The sequence below is a fragment of the Muscardinus avellanarius genome, assembly GCF_963383645.1.
Source record: "Muscardinus avellanarius genome assembly, chromosome: 10".
In the NCBI taxonomy this organism is placed as follows: domain Eukaryota; kingdom Metazoa; phylum Chordata; class Mammalia; order Rodentia; family Gliridae; genus Muscardinus; species Muscardinus avellanarius.
The window spans coordinates 38806168-38829866 of NC_137796.1; the positions used below are offsets into that span (position 1 = coordinate 38806168).

The 23699-nt window shown below is 43.7% G+C and overlaps 1 protein-coding gene across 2 annotated transcripts in view; it reads left to right on the forward strand.

Annotated features, from left to right (window-relative positions):
- The window catches only part of NETO2 (neuropilin and tolloid like 2), a gene marked incomplete at both ends in the record, with an annotated part of 96766 nt that overhangs the window by 21973 nt on the left and 51094 nt on the right, over positions 1-23699 (forward strand). The gene's annotated exons all lie outside the window — the stretch shown is intronic.

Consider the following 23699-nt stretch of genomic DNA (forward strand, 5'->3'; position numbering starts at 1 on the left):
AGCAACTTAGACCCTGTTTCCAAATAAAACACAAAATAGGTCTGGGAGTATAGCCCAGAGGTAGAAAGACCCTGAGTTCCACTCCCAGTACCACACAAACAAACAAACAAACAAATAAATAAATAAAAAATAGTTTTGAGGTTTTGTAGTTACTACTTTTCAAAGCATCAAATCAAAAACAGTTCTCTATATAATCAAATTGCATGGTTACAGAGTTTAGAATTTTTATTTTGGTGTAGATTTTTACTTTAAAAATTAATAACTTCTCAATACATTGTTTGTTTGTTTATTTATTTATTTATTTATTTATTTATTTATTTATTTGCGGGTCTGGGGATGCAACCTAGGGGCATTTGACCTCTGAGCTACACCCTCTGCCCTATTTTTGTATTCTTTATTTTGAAACCGGGTCTTACTGAGTTGCAGAGGGCCTCACTAAGTAGCTGAGGCTATCTGTGAACCGCGATCCTCCAGTCTCAGCCTCCCGAAAGCTGGGATTAAAGGCATGTACCACCATGTCCGGCTATTTATTTGTTTTTTATGGTGCTAGGGATTGAACTCAAGAGCATTCTACCTCTGAGCTAAACCCCAGCCCTACATAATTTTTATTTTGAAACATTATCTCAATAAGTTGCTAAGGTTGGCCTCAAAACTGATCAGTCTCCTGTCTCAGCGTCCAGGTAATACCTACTGGAATTGCAGGCATGAACCACCATGCCGAGCTTGAGTACACATTATCTTTGTATTTGAAGTATAAATTTTTCTGTAATTGATAAATTATTGGACCTTTTGGTAAGCATAGGAAATAGTGGCTCATACTGGGATGAGACAGAACACAGCACACAGAGGTGCTGCTTTGTAAAGTCCTTTTGCAGTGTTTGCATTCATAGATTTTTTTTTTTCATGGTACTGGGAGTGGACCCAGGGGCTTTCTACCTCCCGGCTATATTCCCAGACCTATTTTATGTTTTATTTGGAAACAAGGTCTCAGTAAATTGCTGAAAGCCTAAGTAGCTGAGGCTGGCTTCAAATCTGTGCAGTCCTCCTGTCTCAGCCTCCCAAGCGCTGGGATTAGAAGCATGTGCCATCACGCCCAGCCATATAGATTGTTTTAATATAAGCCTGATTATAACTCAGACAGTGTACAAAGATCTATTACACCAATCATAGACGGTTTATTCTGATGTGGAATTTTGAATGATTAATAGTCTTTATTACCAAAAATTGTATTGTTGATCTTCTGGTTTCCCTTTATGCTGGGTGTGTGGTTACTTGCTTTAAAACTGACTTGTAGAATTTGATTCACAATGGCGACTGAGAGACACAGCACTTATCAGTACCTGAAATAAATAAAGATCAACTACCTAGAATGTAGCGCCTTAACCAGCAAAATAAATATATCTCAGGAACCAAAACAGATCCAGGTACCTTGGCAGAAGGATTCCAGAAACCCTGAACTCAAGACCCACTGAAAAAAAAAAAAAGTTTCAGCATCGGACCTGCTGCAGACACAACCGGGCCACCCTCCATCACCAGTGCGGGTTGCCAGCCCAAACTGCAATCCCTGGTCCTGACTGACACCACCGTGGCAAAATAACCCAACAGTTTGAAAACGGACAAAGAGCCGCAAAATCTTAAGCAGTGAGTGGCACCCGAGCCAGAAGCCTGTGTGCTCACCAAACACGAGACCACAGCGGCACAGTGAATCCTTCAGACACCTGGATCAAGGAAGCCAGGTACCTGAGTGTATCCAGAGAAGCTGCGGGTCTTAGCGTGCGCCCCAGGTCCGGCACTGACCCTGGGTGCCTGTCCCCCTCCCCAGGACCCAGCACTGTTCTCGTGCACCCTGCTCATGCCCCAGGACCCGTGCTAGTTGTCTGTGCCACCCGCACCCGTAGACTCGGCACTCATCTTGGGTGCCCAACTGGAGTACCCTGCCCCAGCCCGGGCACTAACTTCGCGTGCCCTGCCTGCTTCCCGGGTGAACATAGCTCTGTGTGCCCTACCTGTATCCTGAGGCCGGGAGATATCCTTGGGCCCCCAGCCCACGCACCAGGTCTAGCACTAGCGTGTATGCCCGCCCCACGCCCTGGGACCTAGCACTGCTCTCGAGTACCCTTCCTGAGCCAGAGACCAGTGCTGGACCCTGCACTGCGTCTGCACACCCGGACCCATGTGCGACCGCCCTGCACCCCTGACCCACCGCTGGCTGTCTGCGCCCGTCCCACAGCTGGAGACTCAGTTCTAGTCTAGAGTGCCCAGCCCACACCCTGTGTAGGGCTCTAGCCCTGTGCACCCAGCCCGAGCTCAGGACCAGGCACTAGATGTTGGCGCCCATTCACGCTGGGGTCCAATAATAGCCGTGTACCAAGCCTATGCCCTGGGACATAGCAGCACTCTGGAAGTAATTGTGTGTGCCCAGTCCTACAATAACCCTTTGCTCAGGGTGCGTCTTGGGACCCCACAGGCTAGCCCAGATAGAATTTCCAGAGACACAGGAAAAGTCATCAAGACGCAATACCTGCACAGGGCCTCAGGGGGTGTTTCCAAGTCTACTTTGGACATCCTCTACCCCTGTGGTAGTGAAGCACAGGCCTGAGTCTAGGTTGGAGAGTACAGAGGTGCTGACTACAGGCTGGAAATACACAGAACCTTGGAATTGTACAGAATTTATTAACAGTGACACCAGACGTCCTGACATCTAAAGCCAAAGCTGTCAAAGGAAAGAAAGGTGTCCAAACACCCAGAGAGTGGCTTAAGTAGTTGACAATAGAGTACAGAGCAAACTAAGAGTCATTGGATTAAATTCTGAAAGCTACCACAGCAATCAGATATTCAAATATTATATGGACCCAACCCCATATTCGTAAATTAGTAGGACTGGTTTTTTGTTTTGTTTTTTATTGTTTTTGTTTGTTATTTGTCGGGGCCCACTTGGCTGGACCGAGATGGCACCCAGGCTTGTTGCCAGCATGGACTCAAGATGGCGCCTAGACTTGCAGCCAAGTCACAAGGCTCATGAGGCTGGCGGTGCCCTGAGCCTGCGCAGTGAGCCCTATCAGGCGCCCTATGGATGATCAGTGACACAGCGCCTCATGCTACCACCAGCCCGCCTATGAGAGGGTTAGAAATGCGCATGCCCTAGCTGTGGGAAGCTTGGGTTTGGTGGAGTGATGAGGGAGGGGTTATGAGACTGATATATATTTGCCTGCTGTGCGCAGCAGCAGCAGCAGCAGCATTATTATTGAGAAGGAGCATTAAAAGAGGAAGTAGCTTCATCAACAGAGTCGGCGTTCGCTTGTTTCTTCCCTAGGCTCTGCTGGTCAGAGCCTTAGGGATGCGATAAGTGGTGCCGAAACCCGGGAGAGAGAAAAAAAAATGTAGCAAAAAATTCGCAGGTAAGCGATAAAATAAGATAAGGCTCACGGATAAGCGAGGGACAGCGCTGTGTAGTTCTCAGGATTTTGCGATGATAGGTTCGCAGGAATTTGCAACAATAGGTTCACAGGAATTTGCGACGATAGGTTTGTAGGAGTTTGCGACGAAGTAAAACTTACCATGGGGTCTAAGGTTGCTACCATGAAGGTTAAAGAGGCTCTTCGTAACATTTTGTCTAAAGGGGGAGTGAAAGTGAAAGCAGCCACTTTAGAAAATTTTCTTAGCACAGTTAAAACTGTAGCTCCGTGGTTTTTAGAGGAAGGATATGTTAACACTCCTCAGTGGAAATGTCTTGGTCAGGATCTTCTTAAGGCCGATGCCGAAGGGGCTCTCCCACCTGGGACATTGGCTATCTGGAGCTTAATTAAATCATGCCTGACAGACAAAACAGGGAGGTATCATCAAGTTCTGGCTGAAGGCTCTAATGTTTTAGAGGAAGCAAAAGAAGAGATTTCAGGGCAAGGTCAACAGGCAGACTCTCAGAGGGACAAGGAGTCCTCTGAAAGCGACTCCTCCGATTCCTCCAAGGAGGAACAAGAGATATGGCCTGTTCCACCAGAAAGAGATAAGGAGGAAGAAGCTTTGCTAGAATCTTGGAGTAGATTCCAAATGTCTTATAACAGAAAAAAGAAACATCCTGAACCTTCCACTCCTCCTCCTCCCTTTCCTAGTCCGCCGCCACATCTTACTGAGAAAGGAAAGTCTGATAGGCGGAAGAGATCTGAGGTTAGTCCGTGGGCGGAGATTTTGCCTACACCAGGAGCATTTCCTGTGTTTCTTGACCAGAATCAGCAAAGGTATCATGAGCCATTAGATTGGAAGATTGTTCAAAGATTAAAAGAAGCTGTGTCTACATATGGAGTGCTGGCCTCGTTTACCTTGTCACTGGTAGAATCCTTTGAAAGATACTCCATGACTCCAAATGATTGGATGAATTTGTGCAGGGCTGTACTGTCTGGTGGAGCCTATCTTAATTGGAAGTCAGCCTATATAGAATATTGCTCTGATCAAGCTCGTGTTAATGCTCAGACAGGGCAACCTGCTTGGAATTTGGATATGTTAATGGGACAGGGACTATTTGCTAATAATCAAAATGGGTACCCACAGCAGGTGTATGGGCAAATTAATCAAGCAGCATTAAGGGCATGGAAGATGTTATCAGGGACAGGTAATTTAGGAGCCAGTTTGTCAAAAGTTACTCAAGGACCCAATGAGCCTTTTGCTGATTTTTTATCACGGCTTGTGGAAACAGCTTCTCGGGTTTTCCCTGATGTGGACGCTGCCATGCCATTGATTAAACAGCTAGCTTATGAGCAAGCCAATAAGCCTTGTCGGGATGCAATACATCCCTATAAAAATAAGGGCCTAGAAATATGGCTCAAGGTATGCAGAGACATAACTGACTCTGTCTTACAAGGACAAGCCATAGCTGCTGCCATTGTTGCTGGGTTGCAGGGCAAGCCTTACAATCAAAAGCAGAGGCAGTTTAGGGAATTATTTCCGATGTGGTCAACCAGGACACTTTAAAAGAGATTGTATACAGACTAATTCTGGAGCATCTTCTAGACCAGCCCAGAGGATTCCCAATCTGTGTCCTCGGTGTAGAAAAGACCATCATTGGGCTGTAGAGTGCAGATCTCGATGGGATATAGATGGAAAGCCTCTTCCCCCACCGCAATCAAGTGCTAGGCCAAAATACGGGCAGAGGGGCCCTGTGCCTCAGGGCCCTCAAATGTATGGAGCAATTCAACAGGAGACAGGGAATGCAGTACCACAGATGAGGCAGGTGCCTCAATTTCAGCAGCCTCTCCCACCATACGGAGAGCAACCCCAGGGAGTGCAGGATTGGACGTCTGTGCCACCGCCCGACTCATTAACCCCTGAAATGGGAGTTCAAAAAGTAGATTCAGATTTTCATGGACCCCTTCCTTCTAATACTGTAGGACTGCTTCTAGGTCGAAGTTCCACTACCTTATCGGGTCTAGTGGTGCATCCAGGAGTTATTGACCAGGACTATACAGGCAATGTGAAAATATTAGTTTCTTCCCCTCGTGGGATTTCTGTTATAAATGATGGGGACCGCATTGCTCAGATAATTCTGTTGCCTAGTAAACATTCTCTTTTTCCTAGTCAAAGACAGGCAAGAAAAGATAAGGGCTTTGGTTCTACAGGTACTCCTGGAGCATGGCTCACTATGGATATGGGGTCACGTCACATGTGTCAACTCACTATACAGGGAGTCTCTTTTTGGGGTCTCTTGGACTCAGGTGCAGACCGTAGTATCATTAGATTATCTGAATGGCCAAAAGATTGGGGATTACAACAGACAGATCAATTACTTAAGGGGTTAGGATATGCAAATAGTCCAAGCTGCAGTGCTGTTCACCTTAATTGGACAGATCAAGAAGGTCATTCAGGGACATTCCAACCTTTTGTTCTGGAGCTTCCTGTATCCTTGTGGGGTCGGGATGTGTTACAACAAATGGGAGTAAAATTGACTACTGAATCTGTATATAGCCCTCAAAGTCAACAACTTATGCATCATGCAGGCTATTCAGGGACAGGTGGGCTTGGCCGATTTGAACAAGGTCGAAAGTCCCCTGTTCCCATGATGGGAAGAAACAATCTTAAAGATAAAAGAGGACTGGGTTTTTCTATGGGGCCACTGAACAATTAAAGGTTAAATGGAAAACAGATGTGCCAGTATGGGTCTCTCAGTGGCCCCTTCCTAAAGAAAAAGTTACCGCAGCCCACGAGCTGGTACAGGAGCAGTTATTGGCAGGACATTTACAGTCCTCCACATTTCCATGGAATACCCCTATTTTTGTTATCAAAAAGATCAGGTAAATGGAGATTGTTATATGATCTCCGAGCAGTAAATAATAGTATGGAGATCATAGGACCAGTGCAATTGGGGCTACCAGTCATATCAGCCCTCCCTGCTAATTGGCCCACTGTTGTGTTGGATATCAAAGACTGTTTCTTCTCTATCCCACTGCATCCTGCAGATACCCCTCGATTTGCTTTTACAATACTGTCCATTAACCATCAGCAGGTGGATCAAAGATATGAATGGACAGTGCTACCACACGGTATGGCTAATAGTCCCACATTGTGCCAAATATATGTAGATAAAGCCCTACAATTTATTAGGAGAGAATTTGCCTCTTCCATGATTTGTCATTATATGGATGATATTTTATTATGTGCTAAAACCCCAGAAATTTTGGACGAAATGCTTATCAAAACTATACTATGTCTTAAACAATGGAACTTAATTATAGCTCCAGAAAAAATACAACAGGGAAATGTTAAACAATACGTTGGCACCAAATTAGAAGATACTATTATTCGTCCTCTTACGGTTAGCTTGAGGGTGGACAATTTACAAACCTTAAATGATTTTCAAAAACTTTTAGGGGATATAAATTGGATTCGACCATATTGCAGACTTAGTAATGCTGACCTAAAACCTTTGTTTGATTTGCTAAAAGGGGATTCAGATTTACTTTCTTCGCGATCTTTAACACCTGAGGCGCGAACATGTATTCAACTTGTAGAGGAAAGATTATCTGAAGCACAAGTGGATTGTATAGATTATCAGAAAAAACTGCTCTTATGTATTCTTACCACAGATCTCACACCCACTGGAGTGTTGTGGCAAGAGGGTCCCATAATGTGGGTACACCTCCCTCATTCTCCCAAAAAAGTGTTGCCATGGTATCCAGCCTGTGTTGCACAAATAATTATTAAGGCACTAAAGGAAACTGACTGCATTTGGGATGCAGCCTGATCTTATCATCACTCCATATACTAAAGAACAGCTTGCCACTCTAGCTGCCACCAATTCTGACTGGGCTCTTGTCCATGTAATGGCCACAGGACAATTCGATAATCATTATCCACAACATCCATGGCTCAGGTTTGTTTTGGCTCATCCTATTATTTTTCCTAAAATCACTCGATCTGCACCGATTGCTGGAGCGCCAAATATTTTTACAAATGGATCCAAAGGCGGTATGGGAGTGATATTCAAAGAGGGCTCAGATCCACAAACTTCTTTTTCTCCATTCATCAGCACAGGCAGTAGAGATTTTGACAGTGATTCAAGTATTTATGCTCTATGATTCCACTCCATTCAATTTAATTTCAGATAGCTTATATGTAGTACAGGCACTTAATAGCCTTGAACGTGTAGGACATATTAAGGGACAATCTACTATTCTTTTATTATTGGCTAAGTTACAACAATATATTTGGAACCGAAAATGTTCCTTCTATGCAACCCACATACGAGCTCATTCAGGACTTCCTGGACCGCTTGCTGAAGGCAATGCTATTGCAGATTTTTATACTCGAACTGTACTTATTTTTTCAAATGAAGACAAAGTGTTACAGGCTCAAGAATTTCACAATAAATTTCATGTAAATTCCCAAATGCTGAGACTAAAATTTAAAATCACTAAAGAACAAGCTCGACACATTGTATTGCAATGCAAAAATTGTTTGACATTATTGCCACAGCCTACTACAGGAGTAAATCCTCGAGGTCTGCGACCTCTTCACCTATGGCAAATGGATGTCACGCATGTTCTTGAATTTGGCTCTCTTAAATATGTACATGTTTCTGTGGGTACATGTTCCGGAGTCATCTTTGCCTCTGCTCATACTGGAGAAAAGGCACAACATGTAATTTCCCATTGTTTGCAGGCTTTTGCTGCCTGGGGCATCCCTCACCAAATTAAAACTGATAATGGACCTGCTTATGTTTCTCAGAGATTTTCTCATTTTTGTGCCCAAATGGCTATACACTTAAATCACGGATTACCATATAATCCACAGGGCCAAGGCATAGTAGAACGAGCCCATGCCACTATTAAGTCTGCTTTAATAAAACAAAAAGGGGGAATATGGGCTCAATGGAGCACACCAAAAGATAAACTAAATCTTATATTATTTATTCTAAATTTTTTAACGTTGGATGCCAATGGACGAACGGCAGCGGAAAGACATTACAGGCCTCATGAGCGCTATGCAGGGCAAGCAATGTGGAAAGATATTCTTACAGGAGCATGGAATGGTCCGGATCCAGTGCTAACGTGGGGTCGAGGGTCGGTGTGTGTTTTCCCATAGGACAAAGACTCGCCGATTTGGGTTCCTGAAAGATTGGTGCGCCATGTACAGGAGCCAATGGAAGATGCCAAGCAACAAATGGATATTGCTAACTCTGTTGGTAATGTTTCACATTGGAATGGGTGAAAAAGATCTTTGGGGAATTATTTCTGCTTTCCCTCTTCCTTTACCTGTGTCCACCATTGCCACCTTTCTAATAGTTCTTTGGTTAATGATAGTCTAGGTTGTTTTATTGATACCTGTTTTCTAACTTTCTGCTGGAATGCTTCTATGCACCCTTGGGCAGTAGCAATGTGACTGCCTATAGCAGTTCCTTGGCCAATACGAGTGAATGTAAATTCCCTTCCAGTTTTGCTGAAACGAGAAAAGAGAGACTTTGGAATTTCTGCTCTTATTGCTGTAATTGTGGCCTCTGTGGCCATGGCAGTTACAGCTGCTGCCGCTTTGGCAACATCTATAAATACTGCAGCCACTATGAATGCTCTATCCTCACATGTGGCTACTGCCATGGCTCAGCAAGCTCAAATAAATGGACAACTTAAAGCTGGCATATTAATGGTAAATCAAAGAGTAGACCTGTTACAAGAACAGGTTGACATTCTGGGGCAAATGGCCATGGTACCATGTATTCATAAATTATCTGGGTTATGTATAACGTATGTGCAGTATCAAAATTTCTCCCATGCAGGCAATTTGTCTCGTCAATTAAGCAAGACGCTTCTAGGAACTTGGAGCCGTGAATTTGAACACGCCATGATTGAGCTTCGAGCATCTATCGTTGCAATTAATTCTACCTGCGTAGAAGTCACCACAGTACAACAATGGATGGACTTGATACATGGAACATTGGGTTTTTTAAAAGATTGGGGTGGCATGGCATTCTGGGCATTCTTGCTGGTGATAGCCTGCTGTTTCCTGGTTGGATATATCAGGCGAACTCGACAACGCACACTGCAACCACAGCGCATATTGGTGCAAGCTATGGCAGCCCTTGATGTTGGCTCATCTCCTCAGGTTTGGCTCAATATGCTGGATCGGTAGTCAAAGACGGGTAAGATCGTCTTCGGGATCATATCAACCTAAGACTGGGAAACAATCATGCTATTGTTCTCCCAAAGATGGGTAAGAATGATCCTTGAGGGTCGACAACCTAAGACAGACACGATCCCGAGACCTATTTTTAATAAAACAAAAAGGGGGAGATGTCGGGGTCCACTCGGCTGGACCGAGATGGCACCCAGGCTTGTTGCCAGCATGGACTCAAGATGGCGCCTAGGCTTGCAGCCAAGTCACAAGGCTCACGCGGCTGGCGGTGCCCTGAGCCTGTGCAGTGAGCCCTATCAGGCGCCCTACGGATGATCAGTGACGCAGCGCTTCATGCTACCACCAGCCCGCCTATGAGAGGGTTAGAAATGCGCATGCCCTAGCTGTGGGAAGCTTGGGGTTGGTGGAGTGATGAGGGAGGGGTTATGAGACTAATATATATTTGCCTGCTGTGCGCAGCAGCAGCAGCAGCATTATTATTGAGAAGGAGCATTAAAAGAGGAAGTAGCTTCATCAACAGAGTCGGCGATCGTTTGTTTCTTCCCTAGGCTCTGCTGGTCAGAGCCTTAGGGATGCAATAGTTATTGTTGTTGCTGTTTTGTTTTTTTCCACATCTTTTACTTTTATTGATTTTTTAAAATATATTTGATAGTTTGCTTTGTTTTCTGGTTTCACACAGTCACTAGTTGTTTTTATTTTATTCTTGTCTTTTTCCTCTTTTTTCCTTTTTTTTCTATTTTCTCTTTCAGTTGTTTTTTTTCCTTTGAGTACATAACAGCAATTGTATCTTGTGTTGAAACTTTATTTGTGTTTTTTGCTCCTCCCCTCACCCCTCTTACAGACTTCCCCACACTGAACTATCTACCTTTTCCCTCAAAACTTTTTTCCATACTATATCTCCTTGTTTAATATTCAAAGTATTTCATATCTCCATACTTACTCTACTTACTACAAGAGTCCTACTAATTAACTCTCTCTCATTCTCAACAAGATATTACCTTATTATACCTAAATTCCTTCTCAACCTAAACATATCCTCTACCTAATCCGACTCCTGTACCCATCACCCCGGCTCCTCCTCCATCACCGAACCCTCAACATTGGAAAAGCACTGCTGATCTGCTGATACCTCTAAACTCCTACTACTAAGATTGGATTAGATATACTCACAAACGATGGGTAGACATTAGAAAAACAGGACTGAGAATGTTGAAAATACAAGAACCAGAAATAATGAAGAGACAACAGAAATCATGAATACTGACCTACAAGAAATGCAAGAAGGGGAGTTCAGAATCTTGATCTACAATGTGATGAAAGGCTTTAAAACAAGTCTACAGGAAATAAAAGAGGAAATCGAAACACTAAGAATCAGAAAGCAGTCTGGAATGAAATGAAAGGGTCAATAAATGAAATGAAGACAGCAATAGAAATTCTGGAAGATTAGATGAAATGGAAAGTAGAATATCACTGTTAGAAGTTAGTTTATTCAAAACCAAAAACAGTCAATAGCATACAGAAGTCAGTATAGCAACAAAACTTAAGCATTCAGCAACTATGGGACAATATGAAACGTACTAACTTAGGGATAAAAGGCATTGAAGAAGGGATAGAAGTACAGACCAAGGGCATCTGTAATCTCTTCAAAGAAATAATTTCAGAGACTTTTCATGTTTTCCAAACATGAAAAGAGACTTGGATCTTCACGTTCAGGAGACAAACAGAACACCACTAAGAGAGGATCAAAGAAGAACATCCCCACATCATATAATAATAAAAATGACCAACATAGATGTCAAAGAAAGAATCTTAAAAGCAGTGAGAACAAAAGGATGAGTAACATATAGAGGCAAAACAATAAGAATAACTCCAGACTACACATCCCTGGTCATGAATGCCAGGAGAGACTGGTATGATGTGATCCAGACCCTGGAAGAAAACAACTTCCAACCAAAACTGCTATATCCAGAAAAACTATTATTAAACATTGATGGAGAAACAAAAGTATCCTAAGATTAGCTGCACCTCAAAAAATTCATGAATTCTAAGCCAACACTAGAGAAAATACTTAAAGAAATAAACCATAAAGAAGAAAAAAGAAGCAGACTCCAGAACCAGAGAAGAGATGAAGTTGATCAGCAGGGGTTCTAAGTATGAAGAAATAATACTATATCCAAAGAAGTTAGAACACAAAACAACAGGAAACAACACATTTCAATAACACTGACCGTCAAAGGACTTAACTCTCCAATCAAAAGACACAGACTGGCAAAGTAGATTAAAAAATATAATCCAAATATATGCTGTTTGCAGGAAACACACCTCACAGCAGAAGACATTCACAGACTGAAAGTGAAAGGATGGAAAAAGATATATCATGCCAATGGTGACCAAAAATGGGTAGAAGTAGCAATACTGATATCCAACAAAACAGACTTTAAGCTAAAACACATCAGCAGAGACAAAGAAGGGCACTTCCCTTTATTAAAAGGAACAATCCACCAAGAAGATATAATGATAGTAAATGTTTATGCCCCGAATGTGGGTGCTGCTACATTTGTAAAACAAACACTCTTGGACATGAATTCTCAAATAGACCCAAATACAATAAGAGTGGGAGACTTCAATATACCTCTCACACCACTGGATAGACTTTCAAGGCAAAAGATGAGTAAAGGCAATACAGAACTAATGAAAACTATAAACCAAATGGACTTAATACAGAATATTTCAAACAGGAACAAAAAAATACACATTCTTCTCAACAGCCCATGGCACCTTCTCCAGAATAGATTACATTCTGGGACACAAAGCAAGCACCAGCAAATTCAAAAGATGTAATATAATTCCCTGCCTCTTTTCAGACCATAATGGAATTAAAGTAGAAATCAACAACAGGAAACCCAAAAGAAACTATTTAAATACATGGAGATTGAATGATACACTCTTGTACGACGAGTGGGTAAGATCGCAACTTAGGGGAGAAATGAAATTTCTGGAATTAAATGAAAATAGAGAAACAAGTTTATGGGACACTTTGAAGGCAGTATTGAGAGGAAAGTTCATAGCATTGAATGCCCACATAAGAACAGAAAGCCACCAAGCAAACAACCTAATGATACAACTCAAGGACCTAGAAACACTGCAACAGTCTAATCCCAAAGCCAGCAGAAGGCAGGAAATTATTAAAATTTGAGCAGAAATAAATGATATAGAGAACAACAGCAACAACAAAAACAATTCAAAGAATCAACAAAACAAAAAGCTGGTTCTTTGAGGAGATTAATAGGATTGACAAACTCCTGGCCAACCTAATCAAAAGAAAGAATCAACTCAAATTATTAAAATCAGAAATGAAAAAGGAGACATTACCACAGACAGAGGGGAAATTCAAAGGATTGTCAGAAACTATTTTGAGAATTTATACTCCAACAGACTGGAAAATGTGGAAGAAATTGATAGATTTTTAAGCACATATAACCTACATAATGTGAACCAAGAGGTCATAGTAAGCCTAAACCAACCAATAACAAACAATGAAATAGAAACAGCAATAAAAATTCTGCCAACAAAGAAAAGCCCAGGACCTAATGGGTTCCCAGCTGAATTCTACAAAACTTTCCGTGAGGAATTAAGACCAGTACTTCACAACTTGTTCCAGAAAATTGAAAGAGATAGAATTCTCCCTAATTCCTTCTACGAGGCCAGTATCACATTAATCCTCTAACCAAATAAAGATACTTCAAGAAAGGAAAATTACAGACCAATATCCTTAATGAACATAGACGCAAAAATTCTAAGCAAAATACTAGCTATACGCATTCAAATTTAAATCAAGAGAATTGTACACCATGACCAAGTTGGTTTCATCCCAGAAAAGCAAGGCTGGTTCAACATACGCAAATCAATACATGTTATTCACCACATAAATAGAACTAAGAACAAAAACCACATGATCATATCAATAGATGCTGAAAAAGCATTCGACAAAATCCAGCACCCATTTATATTAAAAACACTGCATAAAATTAGAATAGAAGGAATATATTTCAACATCATTAAGGCTATATACAATAAACCCAAAGCCAACATCATATTGAATGGAGAAAAATTGCAAGAATTCCCTTTAAAATCAGGCACAAGACAAGGATGCCCATTATCACCACTCCTTTTCAATATAGTCCTTGAGACTCTTGCCTCGGCAATAAGACAAGAGAAGGAAATCAAAGGAATTCAAATAGGAAGAGAGGAGCTAATACTATCCTTATTTGCAGATGACATGATTCTTTATCTAGAAGATCCAAGAGCTCAACCAAAAGACTTCTGGAGCTGATTAACCAGTTCAGCAAAGTTGCAGGATACAATATCAACCTAAAGAAATCAGTTGCTTTTCTTTATGCCAACATTGAATCCATAATGAAAGAAATAAAGAAAACTATTCCATTTACTATAACCTCTAAACCATTAAAATACCTAGGAATAAACCTAACCAAAGATGTAAAAGACCTCTAAAGAGTAAACTACAAAACATTAAAGAAAGAAATTTAAGAAGACCTTGGAAGATGGAAAGATCTCTCTTGCTCATGGATAGGCAGAATAAATATCAAAATGGCCATTCTGCCAAAAGTGATATATAGATTCAATGCATTGCCATTTAAAATACCAACAACATTTCTCATAGACCTGGAAATATCAGTTATGAATTTTATATGGAGAAAGAAAAGACCCAGAATAGCCAAAGCAATTATTAGCAAGAAGAACCAGGCAGGAGGCATCACAATCCCAGACTTCAAATTATACTATAGAGCAATAGTATTAAAATCAGCATGGTATTTGCACAACAATAGGAAGACTGACAAGTGGAACAGAATAGAAGATTGAGAAACAAACCCACACATCTATAGTGAACTGATCTTTGACAAAGGGGCTAAACTCATATGCTAGAGAAAAGACAGCCTTTTCAACAAATGGTGCTGGGAGAACTGGCTCTCCATTTGTAGAAAGTTGGATCTGAATCCTTACTTCTCACCATGCACAGGAATCAACTCGAGATGGATCAAAGACTTAGAAATTAGACCAGAGACTGTGAAGTTATTAGAGAAAGGAATAGGATCAACACTCCAACATATAAGCACAGGCAGTAACTTTCTCAATAAGACTTCCAAAGCACAGTAAATTAAAACAAGAATTAATACGTGGAATCTTTTCAAACTAAAAAGTTTCTTCTCATCAAAGGAAACCATCAAGAACCTAAAGAGGAAGCCTACATGCAGCAATCACAAATGGCCTCCGACCTTCATCACCATCCATTAACTCCGACAAAGTAGCTCAGTTCAAAGTAACTGTTTACCCTTGAAATCCTGCCTAGAGACAGAGAAAAACCTTGTGTGTGACCTTAAAGCAATTTAATTGATAAACAACTTAGCTGCCCAAATACAATAGACCCAAAGAAAAAGACTGTTGACTGACCGCATAGTTAGAAATGAATATGACAAAATAAAGGACAGACGTTCTAAATATATATGTATGAAGGAAAGGAAATACCGTAAGAGTAAGAAAAGCATTTTTGCATGAAGAAGAGCTTATCATAAGAAAGTCCCAACTGGGAAAGGAAGGAATTAGAAAGTTAGAAGCAGGTTGCAGAGGGTTTGTGACAGGGAAGTGGATTATTAAAGATGAGTAGGCTTTTAATAGGCTTGTTATCTAAAGAAGAGTGCTCAGCAGTTAAGGAAATACATCTGACAATTAGAACTAAGAACCTTGTGGTGTTGTTTGTGGTATTTTGTCTGCCAAACTGTGTTGTGAGTATGCTTAAGCTTTCAGACTTAGAAGATAAGGTACCAACACCTGAAGAAACTCCATCACATCCACCTGAATCACCACATTTCCCCACACTTGCTATATGAACTGAGCCCAAAAAGATGGAAAAGTTCCAGGAAAAGTTAAAGAAGATTCCCCGAGAAGCTCCCAAGCCTTGACTATTCTGGGAGGCTGCCACCTGGAACTGCTTATCTACAAGACCTTGGAGAGGAACAGGAGTTAATTCTCCGAGGGCCAACAGCCAGCTGAAAGACACCCACCCCCCTTGTTCTCTTAACTTTATTGGTGAAGGGTATAAATTTCTTGGGGTTTTTGTAATAAAGTGTCATTGGCTCAAGAAGCCTTTGTCCATGTCAGGTTCTTTCCAAAAGCGTCGTCATTTAGGGACCTAAGGAGAATTTAGTCCCTAAAGGGAAAGAATCGCTGCAGATAAGATTCTGCAGTACTTCCCCTGCCTTTTGCCCCATCTTTCTGAGGATTTGACCGGGAGCGGACAATTAACGACCCGCTGAGATTAGTCTGCAACACCTACAGAATTGGAGAAGATCTTTACCAGCCACGACTCTGATAGGGGGCTAATATCCAGAATATACAAAGAGCTCAAAAGACTCTACACTAGCAAAACAAACAACCCAGTCAAGAAATGGGCAACTGAAATGAATAGACATTTCACAAAAGAAGAGATACAAATGGCAAAAAGATACATGAAAAGATGTTCAACATCACTAGTCATTAGGGAGATGCAAATCAAAACTACACTGAGATTCCATCTAACCCCAATCAGAGCGGCAAACATAAAGACATCAGACAACAACAATTGCTGGCGAGGATGTGGGGAAAGAGGAAATCTTTTACACTGTTGGTGGGAGTGCAAAGTAGTTCAGCCACTATGGAGATCAGTATGGAGATTCCATAGAAAACTGGGAATAGATCCACCATTTGATCCAGCTATACTACTCCTGGGTATCTTTCAATAGGGGTTGAAATCAGAGAACTACGTTAACATATGCATACCCATGTTCATAGCAGCAGTTTGTAATAGCCAAAATATGGAACCAACCTAGATCTCCATCAACAGATGAATGGATTTCAAAATTATGGGAAATACACACAATGGAATTCTATTCAGCTATAAAGAAGAATAAAATAATAGTATTTGCAAGAAGATGGAAGGAACTGGAGAACATTATGTTAAGTGAGATTAGTCAAGCACAGAAAGAGAAGAGACATGTTTTCTCTAATATGCCCAAGCTAGGGAGTAGTGGTAATACCAGAGGGACTCCAGATGATGGAGGGAAAATCTCAGCAAATCTTGAATGGAAGGATAGGAGAGGAGTATAGCTGAGGTTGTTCAATGGAGGAGCCACATACAAATATGTGCAATAGTATAAATATATCATGGTTAACCTGGACACTTTATTGGGAGGGGGAAGGGAAATGGCGGGAGAGGGCACGAAGCACAATATAAATGTACACCATTTTCAATATGTTACACTTATAAAATATAAAAATATTATTTATTTCATTAAAAAAACTGACTTGTAGCTGGGCGTGGTGGCACACGCTTGTGATCCCCATGCTTGGGAGGCAGAGACAGGAGGATTGAGCAGGTTCAAAGCAAGCCACGCGCGCTGGCTTAGTAGACCCTGTGTCCAAATCAAAATGTAAAAATAGGTCTGGGAGTGTAGCCCAGAGATAGAAGGGCTTCCAGGAACCACAGTACCACCAAAAAAAAAAAAAAAAAAAATCTGACTTGTAAATGTGAAAAATGGTAGTTGTGCATGTGATTTAGGAGGCAAAGGCATATTGAGCACAAAATTTTTACAAGTTTATCATATGCCTTAGGAGATAGTGTTCTCTAACAAGATAAACTGATAATAGTGGATGTGTTATTTGCTAAATTTTCAAATATGTAATGTTGCCCTGAATTTTCTTTTTGATCATAATCTTCTGTTAAAGATTGTGTTATGTTAAAGTTTCAGCCACGTGTGGTGGGCACACACCTGTAATCCTGGTACTTTGGAAGCTAAGAGTATATCTCAGGTTCATGGTAACCCTTACCAACTTAGTGAAACCCTGTTTTAAAATAAAAAATAAAATAGGTCTGAGGGGTGTATCTCAGAGGTAGAATGACCCTGGGTTCAATCCCCAGTTTAAAAAAAAAAAGTTTTAAGATTCCATTCCTCACAATTTAATGTAAAGATGTGAAGAATTAGAAAGGATTATTTACATAATATGAAATCTTTAACACTATCAGCAACCAGTGAAGGGGAAGCTGGGTGTGGTGGTACAGGCCTGTAAGAAAGGAAAATCACAGGTTCAAAACCAGCATCAGCAGCCAGGCACGGTGGCACATCTTTTTAATTCCAATTCCTGGAATTAAAAGACAGGATGCTAAGACCTACATAGTGAGGCCTTTTGTAACTTAATAAGACCCTACTTTAAAATAAAGAATAGCTGGGCATTGTGGCGCGCTCCTGTAATCCCCACGCTTGGGATGCAGAGACAGGTGGATCACACAGTTTCGAAGCCAGTCTCACTGGCTTAAGAGACCCTGTTTTCAAATAAAAATATAAAAATAGGTCTGGTAGTGTAGCCCAGAGGTGGCAGGGCTTCTGGGAACCCCAGTACCACCAAAATCAAGAAAGAGAGAAAGAGAAAAAGAGAGAAAGAAAGAAAGAATAGTTGGGTGTGGTGGCGCATGCTTGTAATCCTTGCACTTAAGAGGCTGAGACAAGTGAATTGCGCAGGTTCAAAGCCAGCCTCAGCTACTTAGGCTCTCAGCAATTTAGTGAGACAATGTTTCCAATTAAAACAGAAAATAGATCTCAGAGTATAGCCTGGAGGTAGAAAGCCTCTGGGTTCCACCCCTCGTACCACCAAAAAAAAAATAAATAAATAAATAAAAAATAGGTCTGGGGGGTGTAGCTTGGAGGTTGAATGTCCTTGGATTCAATCCCAAATAACACCAAACAGAGAGAGACAGACAGACAAAAACCAGCCTCAGCAACTTAGCAAGACCCTATTTCAAAAATAAAAAGGGCTGGGACTCTGGGCCCTGGGCTGGATCATACGTAGCATGCCAGACACCTGGAGAAACCGGGCCTAGTACCCTGGGTCCCGGGCAGGGGTCGCGCGGGGCACCCCAACTGGGGCCCGGGTCGCGGTACTCTGGGACCCGGGCCAGACCGCGCATAGCACGCCAGACCCCTGGAGAAACTGGGCACAGAAAGATGCTAGGTCCTGGGCGGGGGTCGCATGGGCACGCCAGCCAGGGCCCGGGTCGCGGGACTCTGGGCCCCGGGCCGGACCGCGCGTAACACGCCAGATCCCTGGAGAAACCGGGCCCAGTACCCTGGGTCCCGGGCGGGGGTCGCGCGGGGCACACCAGCCAGGGCCCGGGTCGCAGGACTCTGGGCCCAGGCGGAGTAGTGTGGAGCACGCTGGACCCATGGGGAAACCGACTGGGTCACAGTGCTACTGAGTGCCTGATCCCACTACCTCCTCAAACCACATATACTGTCTTATTTTATTTTAAAAAAAAGGAAAAGAAAAAGGAAAAATATCCGAGAGGAGTTAAGAAAGCCGTGGCGGATGCCAGGACACTGGAGATGCAGAAAGAACTTATCCAAATGCACTGGAACTTATGGAAAAATTCCCCATGAAGGAAGACTGCTGTTTTTCTATATTGTTAAGAATCTTGGACATCACCTGTAAGGAGAGACTTTAGTGGAGACCAAGGAGAAAGGCAGTGTTGAAAGTGGTCTTTGCGATGCCGGTGGAGACTTGTATTCAGGAGAAGCAGAAATCGGATCCTACCATCATTATTTTTTGGAGAAATTACACCAAATATCGAATGCTACTGTCACACATGCTTAGGAACACTGGACACATTCAGAGTGGAAAAAGAGCTTGGGAAGCATTTGAAATGGTGGAGGCAGTGGCAATGGCAGTGACCAGTACCCAGGGGAGGCAGAGATCTGATGCATTACACCTGGAACCTTTGAAATAATAACCCCAGAAGTAGAATGTTACCTCCACACACCCTCGAGAACGTGGGACAATTGGTTGGGCGAAGAGGATGCTCGGATTGGAGCCTGCCGAGGGTTGAGGCTGGTGATGGACACGTAAAGCTGGGATTGGAGCCTGCCGTGAGGCAAGGCCGGTGCTGGAGCCTCCGAGGCCAGGATCGGAGCCTGCCGAGGGGTTAGGCTGGTGCTGGAGTCAGTGAGGCCAGGATCGGAGCCTGCCGTGAGGCAAGGCCGGTGCTGTGGCCTTCGAGGCCAGGATCGGAGCCTGCCAAGGGGTTAGGCCGGTGCTGGGGCCAGCAAGGCCGGGATCAGAACCTGCCGTGAGGCAAGGCCGGTGCTGGAGCTTCAAGACAGTGATTGGAGCCTGCTGAGGGTTTAGGCCGGTGCCTGGGCCATTGGCCGACATCGGAGCCTGCCGTGAGGCAAGGCCACTACTGGGGCCTCTGAGGCCAAGATCGGAGCCTGCCGAGGTGTTAGGCCGATGCTGGGGCCAGTGAGGCCGGGATCGGAGCCTGCCATGAGGCAAGGCCGGTGCTGGGGCCTTCAAGGCCGGAATCGGAGCCTGCCGAGGGGTTAGGCTGGTGCCGGGGCCAGCAAGGCCAGGATCAGAGCTCACCGTGAGGAAAGGCCGGTGCTGGGGCCTCCAAGGCCTGGATTGGAGCCTGCCGAGGGGTTGGGCCAGTACCGGGGCCAGAGGCCAGCATCAGAGCCATCCATGAGGCAAGGCCGCTTCTGAGGCCTCCGAGGCCAGGATCTGAGCCTGCTGAGGGGTTAGGCTGGTCCTGGGGCCAGTGAGGCCGGCATTGAAGTTTGCCATGAGGCAAGGCCGGTGCTGGGGCCTCCAAGGCCAGGATAAGAGCCTGCTAAGGGGTTTGGCCGGTGCCGGGGCCAATGGCTGGCATCGGAGCCTGCCGTGAGGCAAGGCCACTACTGGGGCCTCCGAGGCTGGGATCGGAGCCTGCCAAGGGGTTAGGCCGATGCTGGGGCCAGCAGTCAGCAGCGGAGCCTGCCGTGAGGCAAGGCCGGTGCTGGGGCCTCCAAGGCCGTTATAAGAGCGTGCCAAGTGGTTAGGCCGGTGCCAGGGCCAATGGCTGGCATCGAAGCCTTCCGTGAGGCAAGTGCCGGAGCCAGCCAGCAAAAGTACGGGTTCTGAAGAGAGGAGTGAGGATGAAATAATATAACTCTTAAGAATTAAATTCCAAATATGATTTATTCCTAAGCATGGAAGGATCACCAGTCAACTCCTAGGTCAATATCTTTACTGGCTGACACTGGAGCTTCTTCTTTTGTGGTATTTATAGTTTTTAGCTTTAGGTTACCCTGGAGGGAAAAATTCCATTGTCCGGGCAGGTCAAACAATACCCTGTTGCCACAAACAATACAAACCTAGCCTTAGCTCAGACAGAACAATAGCATCATTAGCATTAGTAACCTTGAAGTTTCCAAGGCCCCAAACCTTGTTGACTCTGGGCAGAGGACATTCAGAAGTATGCTTTTAGTAAAGATAAGGGGAAGACCTTAATGGCTCCCTACAGACAAGGCCGCTACTGAGGCCTCCGAGGCCGGGATTGGAGCCTGTCGAGGGGTTAGACTGGTGCTGGGGTCAGCGAGGCCGGCATCGGAGCCTGCTGTGAGGCAAGGCCGGTGCTGGGGCCTCTGAGGCCCAGATAAGAACCTGCTGAGGGGTTAGGCTGGTGCCGGGGCCAGCAGTCGGCATCGGAGCCTTCCATGAGGCAAGGCCGCTACTGAGGCCTCCAAGACCAGGGTCGGAGCCTGCCAAGGGGTTATGTTGGTGCTGGGGCCAGCGAGGCTGGCATCAGAGCCTTCCATGAGGCAAGGCCGGTGCTGGGGCCTCCGAGGCCAGGATAAGAGCCAGCTGAGGGGTTAGGCTGGTGCCGGGGCCAATGGCCAGCATCGGAGCATGCCATGAGGCAAGGCCGCTACTGAGGCCTCTGAGGCTGGGATCAGAGCCTGCCGAGGGGTTAGGCCGGTGCCGGGACCAGTAGGTGGCATTGGAGCCTTCCGTGAGGCAAGGTTGCTACTGAGGCCTCCGAGGCTAGATCGGAGCCTGCCGAGGGGTTAGACCAGGGCTGGGGCCAGTGAGGGCGTCATCGGAGCCTGCCGTGAGGCAAGGCCGGTGCTGAGGCCTCCGAGGCCGGGATCAGAGCCAGCTGAGGGGTTAGGCTGGTGTCGGGGCCAGCGAGACCAGAATTGGGGCCTCCCATGAGGCAAGGCTGCTGCTTGAGCCAGTGAGGTCTGGATCAGTCCTCCGGGTAGCCAGGCCATTACTGGGGCCATCAAGAGTGGGATCGGTACTTGCAACGCGGCATGCACAGAGAAATATCGCAGAAAATAAAAATCAGATGCTTCCCCTAATCAGCAATAACTAGGAGGAAAGGGGCAACAGGAAAAGGTCGAGCTATAGAAAGGGCCCTATAGTGAAGCAATTAAGGTGACCAATCAGAGGGTATGGAATAGAGGAGGATGGAGCCTCTTGAAAACGCAGGAGGTACATAAACAAATGTATCAAAGTAAATCACCAAAGAAGTGTGGGATGGAGGGAGGGGGAGGGAATGGGATGGGGGCTGGAGGAGGGCTAATTGGATGATGTGTGCTTGTGTATCCTCTCAAGTCTTGTATTCCAATGTGATATATGATTACAGTGCACCAATTAAAAAATAATAATAAAAAAGTAAAATAAAATAAAAAGGGCTGAACTATAGTTCAGAGGTAGAAAGCTCTCTTGGATTCAGTCCCTAGTACCATAGTAAATAAGTAGGAAAGGAGCAATTAACATGGTTGAGATAATTAGGTTTTAAGATATAAACTGAATGGCAAGAACTATATCTTTGAACATTGCTTAGTAGATGCTTAGTACATGTTATCGAGTAAGGAATAGTTTATGAACATTCACATTAGTACATTTAGTTATTTCATCCTAATATTCTTTAAATTACCAGTTGCAGCTGACTCTACATCCAAATCATGTGATTAATCTCATTTCTATTGCCACTGCTCTGCTTTAACATATCATCTTTGCTTCCCAAATGATCACTCTTGCCAGGCATGGTGGCGCATGCTTGTAATCCCCGCGCTTGGGAGGCCGAGACAGGAGGATCGCACAGGTTCAAAGCCATACATGCTGGCTTAAGAGACCCTGTTTCTAAAAATAAAAAAGTATAAAATAGGTTTGGGAGTGTAGCCCGGAGGTAGAAGGGCTTCACTCTTTTCTTCTTAAGTTTCAATTCCATACAACCATCAAAATTTTTGGTCTAAAACTCAGATATTATGATGTCTTTCTCTAGTTTAAAAATCTATGTGGAGCTGGGTGTACTGGTGCATGCTTGTTATCCTGGTGCTTGAGAGGCTGAGATATTTGAGGACAGCCTCAATGATATAGGAGCCCCTGTTTCAAAACAAAACAAAGGGCTGGGAATGTAGCTTGAAGGTAGAATTCCTCTGGATTCAGTCCCCACTACAACAAAAAAACAACCTAGTGGTTTGTCATTATAAACAAAAGTTCAAGCTCTTAGCATGGCATTCAGAACTTTTTTCATTCAGATCTCATTCTACCTCCTATATACTACTATTCCCTTTTGCATGCTAACTATATATTGTATTCCTCAGAGTCTTCTACAACCTGCTATAGATATTTCATGTCTTCATATTTGTATTTAAGCTCTTTCTTCTTCAGGGATCAAGTCCTATAAGGTCTAAACAGAATACACGTTCTTTTTCTGAAGTTTTTTTTCCCACTCTATTCCCTTTATCTCCCAGAAGAATAGATGCTTCCCTTCACTGTGTTTCCATTATACTTTCTGACTAACTTCTGTTAAATATCTTTTCACGATGTATTGTATATATATTGCCTTTGACAATTGACTTCGTGCAAATGCTAGTTTGTCCTAATGTTTGTCACTTAGTAGAATGCAATGCCTGGCACATAAGATGTACTATGCACATCTTGTCATTAAATCTTCACAGCCAGTGAAATTAGTCTACAGTATTAGTACACCATGCCAGTTTTCCTACTAAGCCTTACACCTGGTACAAGTCAAAACCCCATCCTAGATTCATCTATCTCCTAAAGTCCATACTCAACTATTTTGCTGTATTCTCTCTCTTTCCCTCCCTCCATCCCTCCATCTATGATATCCTCAGTACCTCCTCTTCAGTTGATACTGTATAAGGGCTTATTGACTGAGTATAACTCCAGTTTTCACAGTAGTTTGT